Genomic DNA, 17,779 nt, shown 5'->3' with positions numbered 1-17,779 from the left:
TAATTCTCTATTTTTTAGGAGTACTCCTATTTATATATTTTATTTATTTTAGACATATATTTCATATTTATCTCTTAAATATTTATATAATTTATTTTTGTATTGTAATATTAAATATTTTTTATTTAAAATATTATTTGTACGTTATTTTGTAAACTGTTATATTGATCTCTTCTTTAAAATAATACAAAAAATAATTTTTTATAAAAATAATTTATTTAATCATTAATTAAATAATAAAGTACTAATAAATTAAAAATTAAAAGAATAAAAATATTATAAAAAATACGGTATAAAAATCAGATTTTATCATTTTAAATTATTAATTTTAATAATTTATTTAATTTTTTTAAATAATTTACGTATAATAAAGCATATGTTTCTTTGTTTAGAATACAAATTTTATTATTATATTTATATGTTCATAATTTTAATTATATTTTAAGTACTCTAAATAGATTTATTTTATTATATTATATTTTATATATGAATATATGTTACATTATTTAATTAAATAAAGATATATTTTTTAATAAAAAAATTTTAATAACCAAACTATCCATTAATTATGTTGGTAAAGAGTGAGGAGATAAGAGATAGGGATGACATAGTTAAGGGATGAGGCACCGAAGAAAGAGAGATTGCATGAGATCGAGGGCAGTAGATGACGACGACGTCGGCGCTTCTTGTCACGACGGTGACGGCGATACTTGGAAGGATCGAAGCTAAGCGACGAAGAAATAATGAAAGAGTGGAAAGGTGCTTCAATTAACGGGAGTGATGTTTTGATATTTGAAGAAATTATACCATTACCCATCTCAAATAATAAATTACAAAATAACTCAACTGTGGTTAAGATAATGACTAATTAAAATTTGACACATCATAAAAGGTAACGTACATGTTATTTTAGAGGGGTTGGGTAGCATTCCCCATTTTTTTATAGTATTAGATAGAAGCATATTTGTTAAAATGAATATACCAATTGTAATAAATTTTTTCAATTGTTATATTTTTATGTTAGTCATGTAAATTCTTTGAAGGCATAAGATAATAAAATAGATTAACTTTAATATCATTAGAAGCTAAATTTAATGGTTCAAATAAGTACTACTAATTATGTTAAAAAAGTAATTTTGTAATAATAATGTGATTTATATATTAATTTTTTTAAGTAAATTCATTTCAAAATTTAAAAGTTAGACTCAATTACGCTAAAATTTTAAAGGTAATATAGAATTTGGCAACAAAATTAACATTTATTAAGGAAATAAATTTATTTATGTCTATTTTCTAATTATAAATAATAGAAAGACTTATGAAAAAATATTAATGTCATTACTCTTATTAATTAAATCATAATATTAGGTAGTTGATAGTTTTATAGGTGGAAATTATTAAGTAATTACGTAAAAATTAGCAACGAACAAGTAATAAGGATTCAATAATTCAAAAAAATCTATTATATAATACCAATTTCATAATTAAAATATGTCACATATCATATTCTCATATATTCTATTTATTATCTATTCTATTATATAAAAATCAGGTTTCTACACTTAATGATGGAGTTGACGTGACATGCTTTTGAGAGTGTTTAACGATTTATTTCTTTTAACTCGTTAAATACAATTTATTATGATAAATTAACTATATCAACTAATTAATTTGATTAGATATTTAAATATCACATAATTTATTATAATTTATATCAATTTGATTTGGTAGAATTTTTTAATTTATTTCTTTTAATGTTCTGTTAGTATTTTTAATTTATTAAATCAAATTAATTATACTAATGATCTGTATTAATTAATTAATTAGATTAATTAATTAATCACTAAAATAATAAATCTATATAAAATAGGTTCTCGAGATATTTTTCACTAATAATTAAATCAAATCAAATCATATTTATTGAGCTAAATTTAAATCATGTGAATTAATGACTAAATTAAAATAAGATGATTTTTTACTTATTCAAATTGAATGCAATAAATAAAATTAATTTTGTTAAATAATCATGGTCTTCTGGTCTTCTATATATAAAAAGCCACACAAAATTATAAAAATTATCATTTTTATCGTTTTTGCTATTTCAACTCTTTTTTTATATATAAATATACTCAAAATGAGAAGGTATGGCTGGATTAGTGTTTCATTAATTGTTTGTTTGACAAATATTATAGTCTGAAAATGTTTCAATTTAGGCATTCTACCGCTGTCGATGAAAGTTGAACCTGTAGTAATTCAGGGTGACCATGATATTTTTTGTAATATTACATAAAAAAATATTTTTTAAAATAAATATACCGATTGTAATTAATTTTCTTTGCCAATCTGTTATCTTTTACCTAACAAACAATATCCACGTTGAATATATTATTTTCATCAGAAGCTATACATAATTGATTCATAATTTTATATATAAAAATACTCATGTAGTAACTAAATACTATATTGTTATCTTGCTAAAGTTAATTCTCCTATAATTATGCGAATGTATAGCACTATCAGGTAAAAATTGATTGGATTACATTTATTTTCAACGAGGTAGGTGATCTTTTAGGCCTATTCACGGTCAAAATTAAGTAAAGTTTAAAAAATACTAACAATACAAATATTTTTATTTTTTATACCAATAATAAATATACAAATTAAAAGGAATATTGTTTCGTACAAAATCATAAAATGTATAGCATACTCAAAACATATCCAATCCGTATTAACTGTCATTATTTATCAGTTACGTTATGATAAATTTGGTTATTAAAAAATATTAAAATTAACTTAAATATACACAATATTATTTCATACTTTTTATTTTTATTTTATTATCATAAAAAGGCATACATATTATAAGAGAACCTCATCTTTTTACAGGGTTCTTCCATTCAATAGTTTCTATAAAGAAAAAAGGCATAAAAATATTGTGTTTGGCAAGAATATATGAAAATTTGAAAGGTTGAAGTATAGGTTTAGTCCTTAATATATTTGTAGATAAAGTGTAGAGTAGATAAAAAGATAGTTAGCTAATAAAATAATAAATGGTTAAAACTTTCTCAATACTAACAGTCGTAGTGTATGATAGGTGTTCTATAACTTTTTTGGATTTGATTGTTTCTTTATTATTATATTATATGTTGTTCTTTTTAATTTATGCTAAAAAGACTTATGATAATCATCTTATCATGGTAGTGTAAAAGTTGTAGGTATTATATTTACTTTATATGCTTTTAAATCTCATGTTCTTGATAAATATTTGTGATTAAGTAATTATTAAAAAAATAGTTTAATATCTATTTTATATTCTATTTAAATTATAATAATGAGTAAATATATTTTTCATAATAAATAATGCAATTGTTTCATAAAAACAACGTTTAAATAATTGTGAAATTAGGTTATACCACAGATGATGATAAATATCTTGGTATTAGATCTATTATAAAACAAATTTTTAGGAATATTATATTGTATTATATAATTTAGTTATATTTTTCTTATCTTTAATCTATATTATTTAGATTGACATATTTCTAAAAAGATTATTCAATTTTTCAAAATTATTAAATCAAATCAGTTACAAACTAATTAATTAGGTTAATTACATATCTAGATATCTTATAATTTAATATAATTTAATTTATATAGATACATGATTTTTATAATTTTATTATTTATTGTAATAAATTTTAGAGATAATTTTTGTAAGTTATAATTTATTTTTTTTTATCTGTATATTCAAATTTTAAGAATATTTTTTTAATTTTGTATTTATAAATAAATTATTTTCTACTTTAATACATGATTTTTTTTAATTGCGTAATTCACTTTAACAAAAATAAATTAATTTATAAAAATTTAAACTTGAGTGCTTATTATGGTTAAATTCAAACTTTAATTTATTTTATCATATTATTATATAAATATTAAATTCTTTAATTAAACACTTATTTGATTACGAAATGATATTATATGTTACTTTCATATTGGTAATTAAATTTCAGTTACTACATAAATATTATATTTTAGGTAATTGTATATTTTTTTGTTATTTTAAAAATTATTATATAATTTTAAGATTATTTAATTATGTTTATTTTTTTAAAAGCATTGTCATTATTGAAGAATAACTAATGTTTGTGATAGTCTAAAATTGAGAAATAAAAATACAAAATATTAATATACTAAATTTTTAATGTATAAATCTTGAAGTAAATATATGTGATTATAATTAATGATCATAATTAAAAGTCTTTATTTTATTTCAATTTAAAAAAAAATATAATACTTAATGAATTATCATAATCATATTTAAAGGTATTTAAGTTATTTTCATATAATAAAAGTGATATGCTTAAAAAAATATTTGTATATAATTTATTAACAAATACGAGATATTTATTATAATTTTTATTTTTAATAAAAATATTATTGCATTAAAATGATGCATTTTAAATATGTATAAATGAGATTTTTATTAAAAAAAATTTACAAGATAGAAAATATATTTTTATTGTAAAATTTTGAATTTTTGAAAATTAAATAATAATTTATTTAAAATTTATTATTTTATTTAAAAAAATTATTTTTTTTTAAATAATTAAATTAAATTTTATAATATTTTGAGTTAAAATTCATTAAACTTTTTTAAATAAGTTTTATTATAAAGAGGTATTTCGAAAAAGATAGAAAAAAATTATTATTATTATTATTAAAGTTCAAAAGAAAAAGAGGAAGAAAGAATTGGCCGAAGCCAGTTGGGAGCAAACGAATGGAAGTGAAACGTGGCCTATATCCATATATACATATATAAAACTATGACATGTGTTTCCTTTATTTATTAAAGCATGACATCTAACAAATGAAACACTTCTCTAATCACATATAATCATCATAAAAAAGAAATTCTTTTCCTTTCATACGGAGAGAGAACCGAATGCTTGCATGAAGACATCATGACCCACGTTTAGGGATGGCAATACCACCTGAATCTGTGGGTACCCATCCCGTCCCTACCTGTTCAAGGTTACCCATTCCGTCCCTATCCGTTCAAAGCTGGTAATTATCTATTCTGCACCGGAGCAGGTTTTTAGCAGGTTGAGTTTTTGAGAGGGGTGGGACGGGGTCGGATTTAGGTAATACCCGTCCCTACCCGCCCCACTATATATATAATATATATAATTTTAATATATAATATGTATAATATATGTAAAATAATTAGTAAATAATTAATAATATTGTATTATATTTAAATTTTTACTTTAATGTATGTTATGTATGTGATGATGGTTATATAAATTTTGAAATTTAATTTTATTTATTGGATTTTAATAATTATAGGGGCGGGTAGGAGCGGGGCGGGTACCCGCAGGGACGGGTTAGGGTTCAACGTTTTACTACCCGCGGGTAGAAGCGGGACGGGTTTTATGCGAGTTATTGTACGGCGGGACGGGGTCGGGTAGAGCAAAAATCCGCCCCTACCCGCCCCGTTGCCACCCCTACCCACGTTAAAAATTCCGGTTTCGATTTCTTGCTATCTGTAATTCTAATTAAAAATTTAATCCGATAAAAGTGTTTGTATTCTCTTTTTTTATACGTTAGGCGTTATTTTTGTTCAATAGAAACTGATGGTGACATAGTTCCTCTTCTCTTTGAGTTCGGCTAATTGAAGTTCTAAGAGATACAGACAATTATATTAATGACTTTTTTTTTTCAGCAGCTCGATCAAAAAACTTCTCCAAAATTTTTGTTAATTTTAATTTCGTATAGAGTTAAGGGATTTATTTTAAAATTAACTGTTTTAATTTATGAATGCCATTGAAATTTAGTGAGTAACTACAAATAATTTATAAATGTCTTATTTGATTAATTGATAAAAATTGACGAAATTAAAATTGTTGGTGATTGTAGATATGGTTGAATGTGATGAAATTGTGATGAGATTGATTTGTGGCTGTTTGAGGATGATGATTTTTATTGGTTATGTGATTTTTTGGTGACTGAAATAAATTAAACAAAGAAAAACAAAACAAACAAAACAAGGAACTGCCTAAATAGAGGGACAGTCCCGTTTAAGACTACTCTTAAACTCCTCCCAAGGTGAAAGAAGCTCCACATGCGAAAGTTGTAACTTCATCGCCATCTTTGCCATAGTATCTGCCACCGTGTTTGCATCTCTCATAATCAAACGAAAGTCAACCCGCCAATTCCAATGCATAATATCTCTTATTTTGAGCACCAGTGGATCAATAAACCCAAAACCATCTTGAGTAACAAGATTAAATGCTTCCACACAATCCGTCTCACAAATAACATCTCGTTGACCCACATCCCAAGCTAAGAGATATCCTCTCCAAATAGCAAACAATTCTCCTTGAAGAATACTATTACTCTCAATCATTCCCAAACACCCCATTTGCCAGCTCCCATTACAATCTCTAATAACACAAGCAAAACCAACACTATCACCCGAACCAAAGTAACTAGCATCATAATTAATCTTAAAAGTACCAATGGATGGGGGATTCCAAAAACCATTTAGAGTAGAGGGAAGGGACATACATTGTAATTCAAAGATATTCCTAAGCTCCTTTTCTGAAGTTAATGCCAGACAAATCACTTTTTCCGGAGGCCAAGTTTCATCGGGATTAAAGATGTCATTATTCCTTGCTCGCCATATCCACCAAAGTCCCGAAAAGAACTTGAACGGATGCTCTCTGCTATGATACAAGAACCAGTTCTTCAAATCCAAAGGATGACAAGAAATATCCAACCTATGCCAGACAAGCTAAGCTTTGGGACAATCCCGAATACAATGTAAAACCGATTCCTGGCTAGAAAGACATCTTGGACACTTATCCGACGACGACATCTCTCTTCTAAAGCGAAAACTTGCAGTAGGAAGAGCCTCCTTAAGACACAACCAAGCCAAAAATTTATGCTTTTCCGGAACAAGCTGGCGCCAAAGCCAAAGCCAATTCTCCCGCTCCTCCCAACCAAACAGCTGCTTACACAACCACAAGTAACCATTGCGAGAGTTATAGACTTTGGCAGCAGACCCACTCCAATACCAACCCACTTCCGGACCTGCTTGTTCATCTGGATTGTAAGAAAGAATATTATCTTTCAGATTTTGAGATAAAGGAGAATAAAGAGTATCCAAATGCCACCTACCAACCGACCAAATATCCTGTATCCGGAGATTCGAATCAGAAATGTGAACATAATCGATCTCATTAGATAACCGTCCTTCTTTCCTCCAGCTAGAAAACCAAAAATTCTGGTTCAAATCTCCAATATACCAAGCAAACCCATCCTTCAACACTTCCCAAGCCTTGCAAAGACACCTCCAAATGGGAGAGTCCTTGTTCTTAGGATAACTAAAACAGTCATATAGAGATGATCGGTATTTGGCATCCAACAATTTGACCCATAGCTTGTTTGGCTGCTGGAAGAAAGTCCAAACTAGCTTCCCAAGAAGAGCAATATTTACACAATAAGGATCTCTAATCCCTAAACCTCCATATTTTTTTGGAGTAACCAGTACCTTCCAACTAACAAGATTCAATCCTCTTCCATCAACTTGTCCTTTCCAAAGAAAATTCCTCATCATAGACTCCAATTTACTAATGATTCCTTTGGGAAAAATAGAGACCTGCATCTGGTACGTGGGAATAGCAGCGACAACAGAATTAACCAAGCAAAGTCTACCAGCCCGATTGAGTAAACTTCCTTTCCAGCTTGCTAGCCTACTCCGAATCTTATCCAGGACACCATTGAAAGCTGAACGAGTCACCCTAGAATGGCTAAGGGTAACTCCAAGATACTTGCCCAAGTCCTGGACAAATCTGATAGAGGATACCCCAGTGAAAACCTCTTTCCTTGTTGCAGAGACATTCTTGGAGCAAAGCGCTTTAGACTTCTCCACATTAATCTTCATCCCAGATGCTTTGCAAAAAGTCTCTAAAACCAACATCACATTTTGCACTTGTCTCTTTGTAGCTTTACAGAATAGAAGCAAGTCATCCGCAAACATTAAGTGGGATATTCTTGGTCCTCCTCTAGAAATAGCAACCGGTTCCCACAAGCCCAAATCAACCTGATGACTAATAAAGCATGCCAATCGCTCCATACACAACACAAAAAGATAGGGTGACATAGGGTCTCCTTGTCTAAGACCTCGGCTAGGAGTAAAGCCATTCAGACGACTCCCATTCCAAAGAATAGATAAGGAAGAAGCAGTGACACAATTCATAATCAAATTAAGTGTAGGAATAGGAAAACCAAAGCTTTTAAGGGTATGAGCTAAAAACCTCCAGTCAACTCTGTCATAAGCTTTCTCCAGATCAATCTTAAATGTCAGTGTGCCTTTCTTTGATTTAGTCTTCTTCATAAAGTGGAGGACTTCTTGGGCAATAATGATGTTGTCAGGAGTTCCTCGTCCCGGAATAAATCCTCCTTGAAGCGGGCCAACAATCTCCGCAAGATGAGGACGAAGCCTATTAACAAGGACCTTCGTGATGATCTTGTAAACTACATTGCAGAGACTAATCGGCCTGAAATCTTTCATAGATACCGGTGATTCAACCTTTGGAATGAGAACTAGTAAAGTCTCCAACATTCTCGGATCAAGAGGAACACCGGAGAATGCCTGCTTAACCATCTTCCAAACATCAAGACCAATGATCTCCCAATATTCTTTGAAGAAGAAAGCTTGAAACCCATCAGGACCCAGAGCTTTAAAAGAGTTCATGTGAAAAACCGCTGCTTTGACTTCCTCCATAGTAACTGGTGCCGTAAGGTTATTGCAAGCTTCCTCATTTAGAGAAGGAAGAGGCACATCACCAAGGCAACCCAAATCAACATCATCTAAATGACAGAATAAGCTTTTATAGAAAGACTCTGCTTCTTGACTCAGAACCTCTGGATCAGTTTCCCACACTCCATCCTTGAGAAAAAGGCCATGAATCTTATTATGCTTCCTTCGCGCAAGAGTTTGAATATGAAAGAATCTTGTATTCCTATCCCCGAACCTTACCCACTGCTCTCTGGACTTTTGGAACCATAGGAGCTCTTCTTGCACTAGAGTATTATTATAATCATCAAACAACTGTCGCTCTTTCTGACGCAAATAAATACTATCCAGCACTTCCAAACGCTTTTGTAAATAATTAATCTGCTGCTCTAATTCACATTTCTTAACAAAAATGTTACCAAATACCTTCGAGTTAAACTCTAGTGAATTCTTCTGTACTTCCGAAAGCTTGCCATGGATTCCTCTATTACCAGACCACCATGACTGGTTCACAATATCCCTATACCCAAGATGAGTAGCCCAAGCAGCAACAAATCGGAAAGGTCGATTCCCTTTAGGCTGAGGACGACCTTTACAACGCACCAGAATAGGGCAATGATCAGACTGAAGCCTATTTAAAACTTCTGCATAAGCCTTTGGAAAGATAGATAACCAACTATTATTTATACAGACTCGATCAAGCTTTTTTGCCACGTCAACATAATTTTTCACCCTCCTGTACCAAGAAAACTGCCTCCCAATAGTCTTCAGATCAAACAAACCACTATCCCCTAATGAAGTAGCAAACATGTCTGCTCTTTGATGAGAAAACTGACAGCCCTTAGATTCATGAGAAAATTTGACTTCATTAAAATCACCAAGAACAATCCAAGGTCCTTGAAAAACCATGGATTGTGCAACAAGATAATCCCAAAGGAGAACCCTTTTATTAAATTGAGGACTGCCATAAATACCACTACACCTCCAAATTAAATTATCAAAGTGAATCTCAACAGTAACACCCTGATCAAAAGCATCAATGAACTTACAACAAACACCCTTCATAGAGGATAGAAACCAAATACCTCCCTTATGCCCCTCTGCTTCTACTATACCAACAGAGTGATACCCCAATCTTTCCCAGAATAATTTTAAATGCTGAAAAGGGGAGTGAGTTTCAACCACAATAAAGAAAACAGGTCTAAATTTCCTAACAAGTTCCTTGCAATGCACACGGGCTAACTTATTAGAAGCACCCATAATATTCCAAACAATCATATTTAAACTATCCATAGATAATAGGGACAGAATAAATAAGAACATAAAACTCTAAACAGAATCACCAACCTCAATAGGTGGTTTGTCCTGCGGTACTGGCACACTCTGATCCTCAATAATTGCCACCTTCGGACCTCCTGACATTGCACCTGCCATGCTTCCATCTACTAAGGTTTCCTCCATTGTGCCACCATTTTTATCAACTGGCGAGTTCTGCAAGGAGGAAGGCCGAGGACGCTTCCGTAGAGAAATTCCACGAAGTGCAGGAGTTCTGCGTGATGGAGATGGCGCAATTTCATGTTTTTCTCGCTTCCCCATCCTAATGCCAATTGATTTACCTCCATCACCATGAAAATTGGGTCTTGGAACCCTTCTCGAACCAAACTTGTGCTGCTTTCCATCTTGGTCCTTCAAACCTGATGACTGGCCCATTGTGAATTTTCCTTTACGGAGCACTTGTTGCCAGCCCTCTCCATCATCCATGCATGCCTCATTAACATGACCATCAAGCACGTGAGGAGCCAATGATTTCGTAACCACATCCTTCCCTTTAACAACTCCTAATTTCTCACCCAAATTACGAGGATTCTCACCCAAATCACGAGCTTCTGATTCAGCCTCTTGTTGAATCTCATGATTGTTGTGTGGCACTAGTGTCGGGGCTTCATTATTTTTTTTCATCACCAAAGGAATTCCCGTTTCCTTCCAAGGACTCCTTCTCCATGCACAACGATTTGTCATGCCCATATCGTGCACAAGTAGCACAAATCAACGGTAAACTCTCGTACTCCACTTCATAAGTCACACCCTCCACTATAATATGTTTGATTACAGACAACTCAAGATTAATTTGAACACAAGCTCGGGCATATTTTCCTCTTTCTGCAAGCTTAGTAGCCAAATCTACTTTCACCGGAATCCCTATTGCAGAAGCAATTCGCAGCATTGCTTGTTCCTGGTAGCACCAAATTGGAAGTCCCGAGACTCGAATCCATACTAGCGTTGATCCAAAGGATTTTTCGCATGGCCTAAAATCCACATCCCATGGCTTTACTGCAACATAGTGACCGTCTATCAACCACGGGCCACCAAGAATGACTTTCTCACGATCCGCAGCAATATCAAATTTAACCAAAAAATATCCAAATCCCACATCCAACAAATAAAACCCTCCTTTGATGCGCCATACTATCCGAAGCTTATGCATGAGAGCCGTGTAGCCATAATGCTTATCCAGCACCTTGATCACGATGGCTTCTTATAAGGTTCAGCTAGACAACTCTTTGCCTCCTTGGTAAAATTGACACTTGGTGGACGAGAATCACCCTGCTTACCTGTCACCGTCGGATACCATCCCCAGATAAAGACCCTACTAATGCAAAGGCCTTAGACTTTTCTGCACCAATGACTTTATCTCTAAAAGAGACCTTGGATGGCTTTTCTAACCCCTCTCGAGAAGAACCCTCCTTAACACCGGATACACACCCACCCACGCTCTCCCCCTTATCTCTTCCAATGGCATGGCCATCTTCCTCACTGTGTTTCACCCTCAACCGTTCGCCCCCGCTCTCTCCTTCTCTCATTCTCCTTGAGTACGGAGTACGTACTCTTTCTCTGCTAGGGTTTTTTTTTCTTGATTTGATATGTGATTTTAATTACTAAAAACAATTTTCTGAAATTTTCTATAAAACTGAAATACGACATCTAGGGGTGTCCGCGGATCGGATCGGATCGGATATGGCCAAAATTTCGATCCGATCCGCACTAAAATTATCGGATTGGATCGGATCCAATATCCGCAGTTTGTAAGGTTCGATCCGATCCGATCCAATCTGCACATTTGCGGATCGGATCGGATCGGATATCGGATATATCCGCAAAACACAAAAAATTTTTAAAAGCTTATTTTTATTAAAAAAATATCAATAAAATTTATTTTTTCTATTCTTTTAAATATGTTTATTCTTAAAATAATATTAAACATACTTTTCTTGAATAATAAATTAAAATAATTTAACATATATGATAATTATTAGTTAAAATAAAACATGAAAAGAATATTTTACTTATTTATTTCTTTATTTTTGCGGATACGCAGATATGCGGATCGGATATGCGGATACCAACACAAAATCCGTAATCCGATCCGATTAGTGTGTAGATCCGATCCGATTCAATCCGAAAGCATTGCGGTCGGATCCATATCCGCAATTTTCGGATCGGATTCGGATAAACACCGCGGATATGCGGATCGGATCCGATCCATGGACACTCCTAGTCGACATCGAACTAAAGGCTCAATATTAAATAGTTAAAAAGGAAAACGAGTTAGTAACGCCTTACTTTTGGTACGATCATGACGTGCTAAAAGTTAAGGTGTTACATTTATTTTAATTTTATCCTTAATATTTAGTTTTAATTTTACCTTTAGAATTTCAATATGTTTCAATTATATCATTAGGGTGTATAATATTAATTATAACTAATCAATTATATTATCTGATTTGACCAAAATTAAATAAATATTAAATTATTTAATAAATAATAAATAATAAATAAAATAAATGAATTTAATTTGAATTATTCTCTTATTGTTTTCTATATCTAGGCCAGTGGCGGAGCTTGAAACAAAATTTAGGGAGGCCAGATAGAAGATAATTGTCAAAATACTTTTGATATGGACTCCGTTTAAGATAAGCTCGTCTAACCTCATCTCTCTGATTTGGATGATATTGCCAAATTTAAAGCCGTTTTCCAGGGTCTTGTTCCAAAGAATTAAGGTCAAACTTATCAAATGCAACTCTTTGAACTTTTGGAGGTTGTATCTCACTTTTTTCATGATTCATTAAAGTAGAAAAACTATCTACAAGTATTGATATTATAAAAGTTATATGTTCTCCTTCTTAAATATTAGCCTTCCTCTTAAAAAATGCATCAATTCTTTGATTTTTCATGATTATTTTATATAAAAATTTGAATATATATCCTGTAAAATATATAAAAAAGAAGTTAGAATGACAAATATTAAAATTTATAATATTTATTGAATTTTTTTTTATTAATTTATACAAATACAATAATATCAATACTTATTGAATATTCTAATATTTTTATGATATAAAAAATTAAATTAGATAAACATTAAAATGTAAAATGTAAAATAATATTAAATTACATAAATATAAAATACCTAATTTTTTATATTTGAATTCAAAGGTAGAGAAAGTGTTGCTTATTGAATAGAGAAGAGTTGCGAAATACGAATACACTTAGTTAAGTCCAAATCTAACATGTTTTGAATATTTAAAACTAAAAATTATTGTGCAATAAAAATAAAAGATGAAGATTAAACTTTGGTATTTTAAGTCATAGTAAAGTATTTGAGCCAATTGAACTAATTTTTTATTTTTTGAAGAAGTATTACTAATTTTTTTACCAAAAGTTTGGGGGCCATGGCCCCCTTGTCTTAACTAAGCTCCGCCCCTGATCTAGGCGTCAGAATATGCTTTTATGTATTTTGTTAATAGTTCTTAAAGAAGTTACTATTTTATTTACTAATATTTTAAATTTTTTATAATAGTTTCATAAAACTTGAATAATAAGTTCTTTTTCACAATGTTTTTCTTAAATTTTTAACAAAAATATATCTTAATTTTTGTCTTTTATCTGTTATATTCATTGATTATACTAATTTTTTTTACAGTGTATTTTTATCAACTATATACATTGTTTTTCTGTCTTTTTTACTTTTTTTATTATTTTATTATCTTATTTTTAATTATTTATTTTACTTTCACTCTTCATATATTTATTGTATTTCACTTCATTTTAATTTTAATTTCATAGTTTACTTTCAATTATATAAAATTCAATAGTTTCTTTCAAAACATGCTCAAATATATTATTTATTATATACAATCATTAGGATAAACAAACAAATATAAATTGAATATATAATTTAATTTTAATTTAAACTAAAAACTAAATAAATTATCAGAAAAATAGCAACCAATTTTATTTTTAATTTCTCTATAATTTATTTAAAGGTAAAGTTCTCTCTATAACCACTAACATTACCGATAACAAAATTATAAGTCTTTATAAAATAAAAAAATATATATAAAATAAATAACGTATATATAATTTTAAAGTTATTAATAATAGACTATGGACAAATTTTTTTAAAAAAAATCTTATGGATCAACATGTAATTTTTTTATATTTTTATTTTTTTTCTAAAATTTTTCAGACTTATCAACATTTAAGTTGTCTATACATTACTTCTCAAAATATTATGATTTCACAAGTTATAATATGTGGGATAAATCACCTTTATAAACCATTTGCAAACCAATTTTACGTATATCCCCTAAAGTAAAAAAAGGCTATGTGCATGTCTCAATTTACATATCTATATAAATCAAGTTTATGAAGTTTGAATTATGTGTTTCCGTAGTAAATCGAATTTATAAGATTCGAATTACTTGGATGCTATCTATGCTACTAAATCGAATGAAGGAGATTCGATTTATAATGAGTTGGATTGCTATATATTAAGTGAGTATAAATCGAACCTTATTGCTTCGATTTAGCATAGACCATATAAATCAAAATTTATAGATTCAATTTAGTAAGGGATGACATAATTCGAATTCTTTGAATTCAATTTACTTTCGAATCACAATGTCAAGTAATTCGAATCCTATAGATTCAATTTACTACTTATTACCCTAATTCGAATTCATTAAATTCGATTTATATAGAAATGTAAATGGAGACAACAAGGTAACGTTTTTGGATTTGGGTGATTCAGGTAATTTTGGAGTGACTTTAGTTTATCAACGTAAATTAACCTAATATGTGATATTAGTTATCGTTATATATATGAAAAATGTGACTTTAGAAGAATTTGTAGGAAAATAAAATGTTGGAGAAGAAAATGGATGAAAAAATCAATTTTTTATTGTTTGGATCAACAAAGAAATTGAATGGAAAACATAAAAATGTATATGGAGCTCATCTAAATTTTTTCTCTTCAAAGTTGCGAAAAAAATTGATGCAGAAGTGCAAACATGGATAAAAATACAAACTTACCATTTGAATTATAATTTATATATAATATATAAAAATATTAATATAATTTTATTCTATTATAATTTTTTCTCTTTTTACTTTTTCTTCCATCCAAGCAAAAGAAATTTTATTTCTATTTTCTTTTCATTCATTTTTTCTTCATCTAAACAACACACAAAAAATATAATTTTCTTTTCATTTTTTTCTTCTTATTTTCTTTCTTTCCATTTTCTTTCCTCTTATTTTCCATCTTATATCCAAACAATAGCTTAGTGTTTATTCATTTATCTTCTATTAATATTGTTATAACAAGAATACATGTGACTTTATAAAAATGATATAACCTAAACTTTGATTATCTGAGAATTTATTGAGTGGCTAGAATAGCTCTACGTCACGAACCAATGAATACTAGAAATAGGGCGTAGGGATGATCACAAAAACAACCAAAATAGATATTTGCAGGGATTACTCGCGTTTTGGGGTTAGGTGGGGACTCGTGAAATCCTCACGATCTGCCATACAAAAATGGATGGTGACTAAGGATGGCAAACGGGTTGAAATCTGTCGGACTGACCCACATAACCCGCCAAAAAGGCAGGTTGGGATGGAAATTTGAAACCGTCAAACTTAAAAAGCCCACCTATCCTTGCACCACCTAATCCATGGGCTTTGGCGAGGCGGGGCGGGGCGGGGCAGACTTCCCCGTTGGCCCAAACTTTTATTTTGTTAGGGTCATTTTTTTACAAATTTATATGATGTTATTGATCTACAAGAGGATGAAGATATTAATTGAAGATGTTCTAAGTTATATTTTGGATTATGTTTTGTGTTTGATTGATTATAAACTTGAAGATGTTTAATTATATATTTTGGATAATATTTGTTTTACTTTAGACAATGTTGGTTTTATTATGTTATTTCAAAAAATTTGGTTTATAATTATGTTTATTACATATTTATAATTATAAAGACTTTAATGTGTGTGAATTTAAAAATTATAATTTTTTTATATTTTTAGAAATTATAAATTTATTGAAATTGTTGTGAAATTATATATATTGTTTAATATTTAATAGTTTATAACAAAAAAAAGGAGAGCCCGCCAGCCTACCATTAGGCGGGGCGGGAGAGAAATTTAGGACCGCCTTATTAGGCAGGGCGGGCTAGCCCACCAGATGGCGGACTTTTGGCGAGACAAGACGGGCTTTTCCGTTTGCCACCCCTAATGGGGACACAAACATAAGTACCCGCCCCATGGAACCTATTAAATATACGCGAATATAAAATTAATAATTTATCCTAATTTATATATACATAAATCCATTTCTTGAATTTAGTAACCCTACTTTCTGCCTCCAATTCGAAATTTTCCTTTCTTCCAGACTCATTCTCAGCCTCAATTCTCTTTCTCTTTCTAACTCACTTTTCTCTGCCTCTCAAATTCGTCACTACATTGCTCAATATCGTTCCAAAAAATTATGTTATGTTATTATGTGGGAATATATTTTTATATTTTCTCCTTTTGAAATGTTATTTTTCATAACGAATATGTTATAAATTATGTTGAATTATATTGAATTGATTATTTTATAATTATTATATTATATTTTTTGTGTTAATTTTTTTCAAAAAATTTCAAAGAATATTCATAGACACCCGAAAAGATCTACGTTCCCTAAGGGGTAATTAAATAGGAACTTGTAATGACGGAAAAGGACGTGGGTATTTTTTTTAAATAGGAGTGAGGGATGAAAATGGGGCTTCTCATGCTCCCCTAAGTACTCATTACCATATCTAACTAGCAACGGAGATCTAATTTGAGCCGATTTAAGAGGGGACACGTGGACTTCATCCCCATTGGGCCTTTAAGGTAATGAACCTAAGTCGAATTTGGAACCCTAACAATGAATTTTAGTTGATCTTGCTTGCATTGAGATCTTACTAATTCCAAATATATCTTGGATTAATATTTTGAGTCATTGTTATAGCAAATACTATACTATTTAATATTATAACACTTAGTATATATACAAGTTGGATATATTTACAAGACATTTTTTAATTCAAATTAAAAAATTAATTATCTCTTTTTTTTAGTTTTAAATATTATTTAATAATGTAACGAAAAAGTAAAAATAACAATAATCATTCACATTAATATTAACAAAAATATTTGGTAACCAAAGAAAATCAGCCAAAAACAGCCATAACTTACCTTATTTAGTATTTATTAATTGTTCTTATGCGTTGCTTGAATCTTTTGGCACATTCATCCTTATCATTGTTTACCTATCATTGTTTTGTGCATCCTTGTTAGAGCCTAATCTTAAGTAATTTTCTAAATTTTCGCAGCGCACTACACCTTTTCTGTTACTTTCATAATATATGATTTCTTTTACATTTGAAAAGCTGAACATGCCAAATATTTTTATTTCTTTTCTTTGAAATTTTTGAAAGTGGAGCTGATATAAATCTTTTCCATCTTGTATCAATTTTCGAAGGCGAAAATTTTTGTAAGGTGGGTAGAATATAACATCCAGAATTTTTGAAAAATTAAATAATGAGTTATTCATGATTTATTATTTTATTTTTAAAAAATTATTTTTCTAAAAAAAATTAAAT

General features: G+C 29.9%; 1 pseudogene; it reads right to left on the bottom strand.

Moving 5' to 3' along the window:
• Positions 1 to 6,058: 6,058 nt before the first annotated feature.
• LOC148571626 (uncharacterized) lies at positions 6,059 to 11,664 on the bottom strand (annotated as a pseudogene).
• Positions 11,665 to 17,779: the final 6,115 nt, after the last annotated feature.

This window comes from Arachis ipaensis, chromosome B3 (assembly GCF_059453495.1).
Source record: "Arachis ipaensis isolate K30076 ecotype BB chromosome B3, ASM5945349v1, whole genome shotgun sequence".
In the NCBI taxonomy this organism is placed as follows: domain Eukaryota; kingdom Viridiplantae; phylum Streptophyta; class Magnoliopsida; order Fabales; family Fabaceae; genus Arachis; species Arachis ipaensis.
Note: the sequence above shows the minus strand (reverse complement) of the source record. Positions and strands in the feature narration are given on the sequence as shown.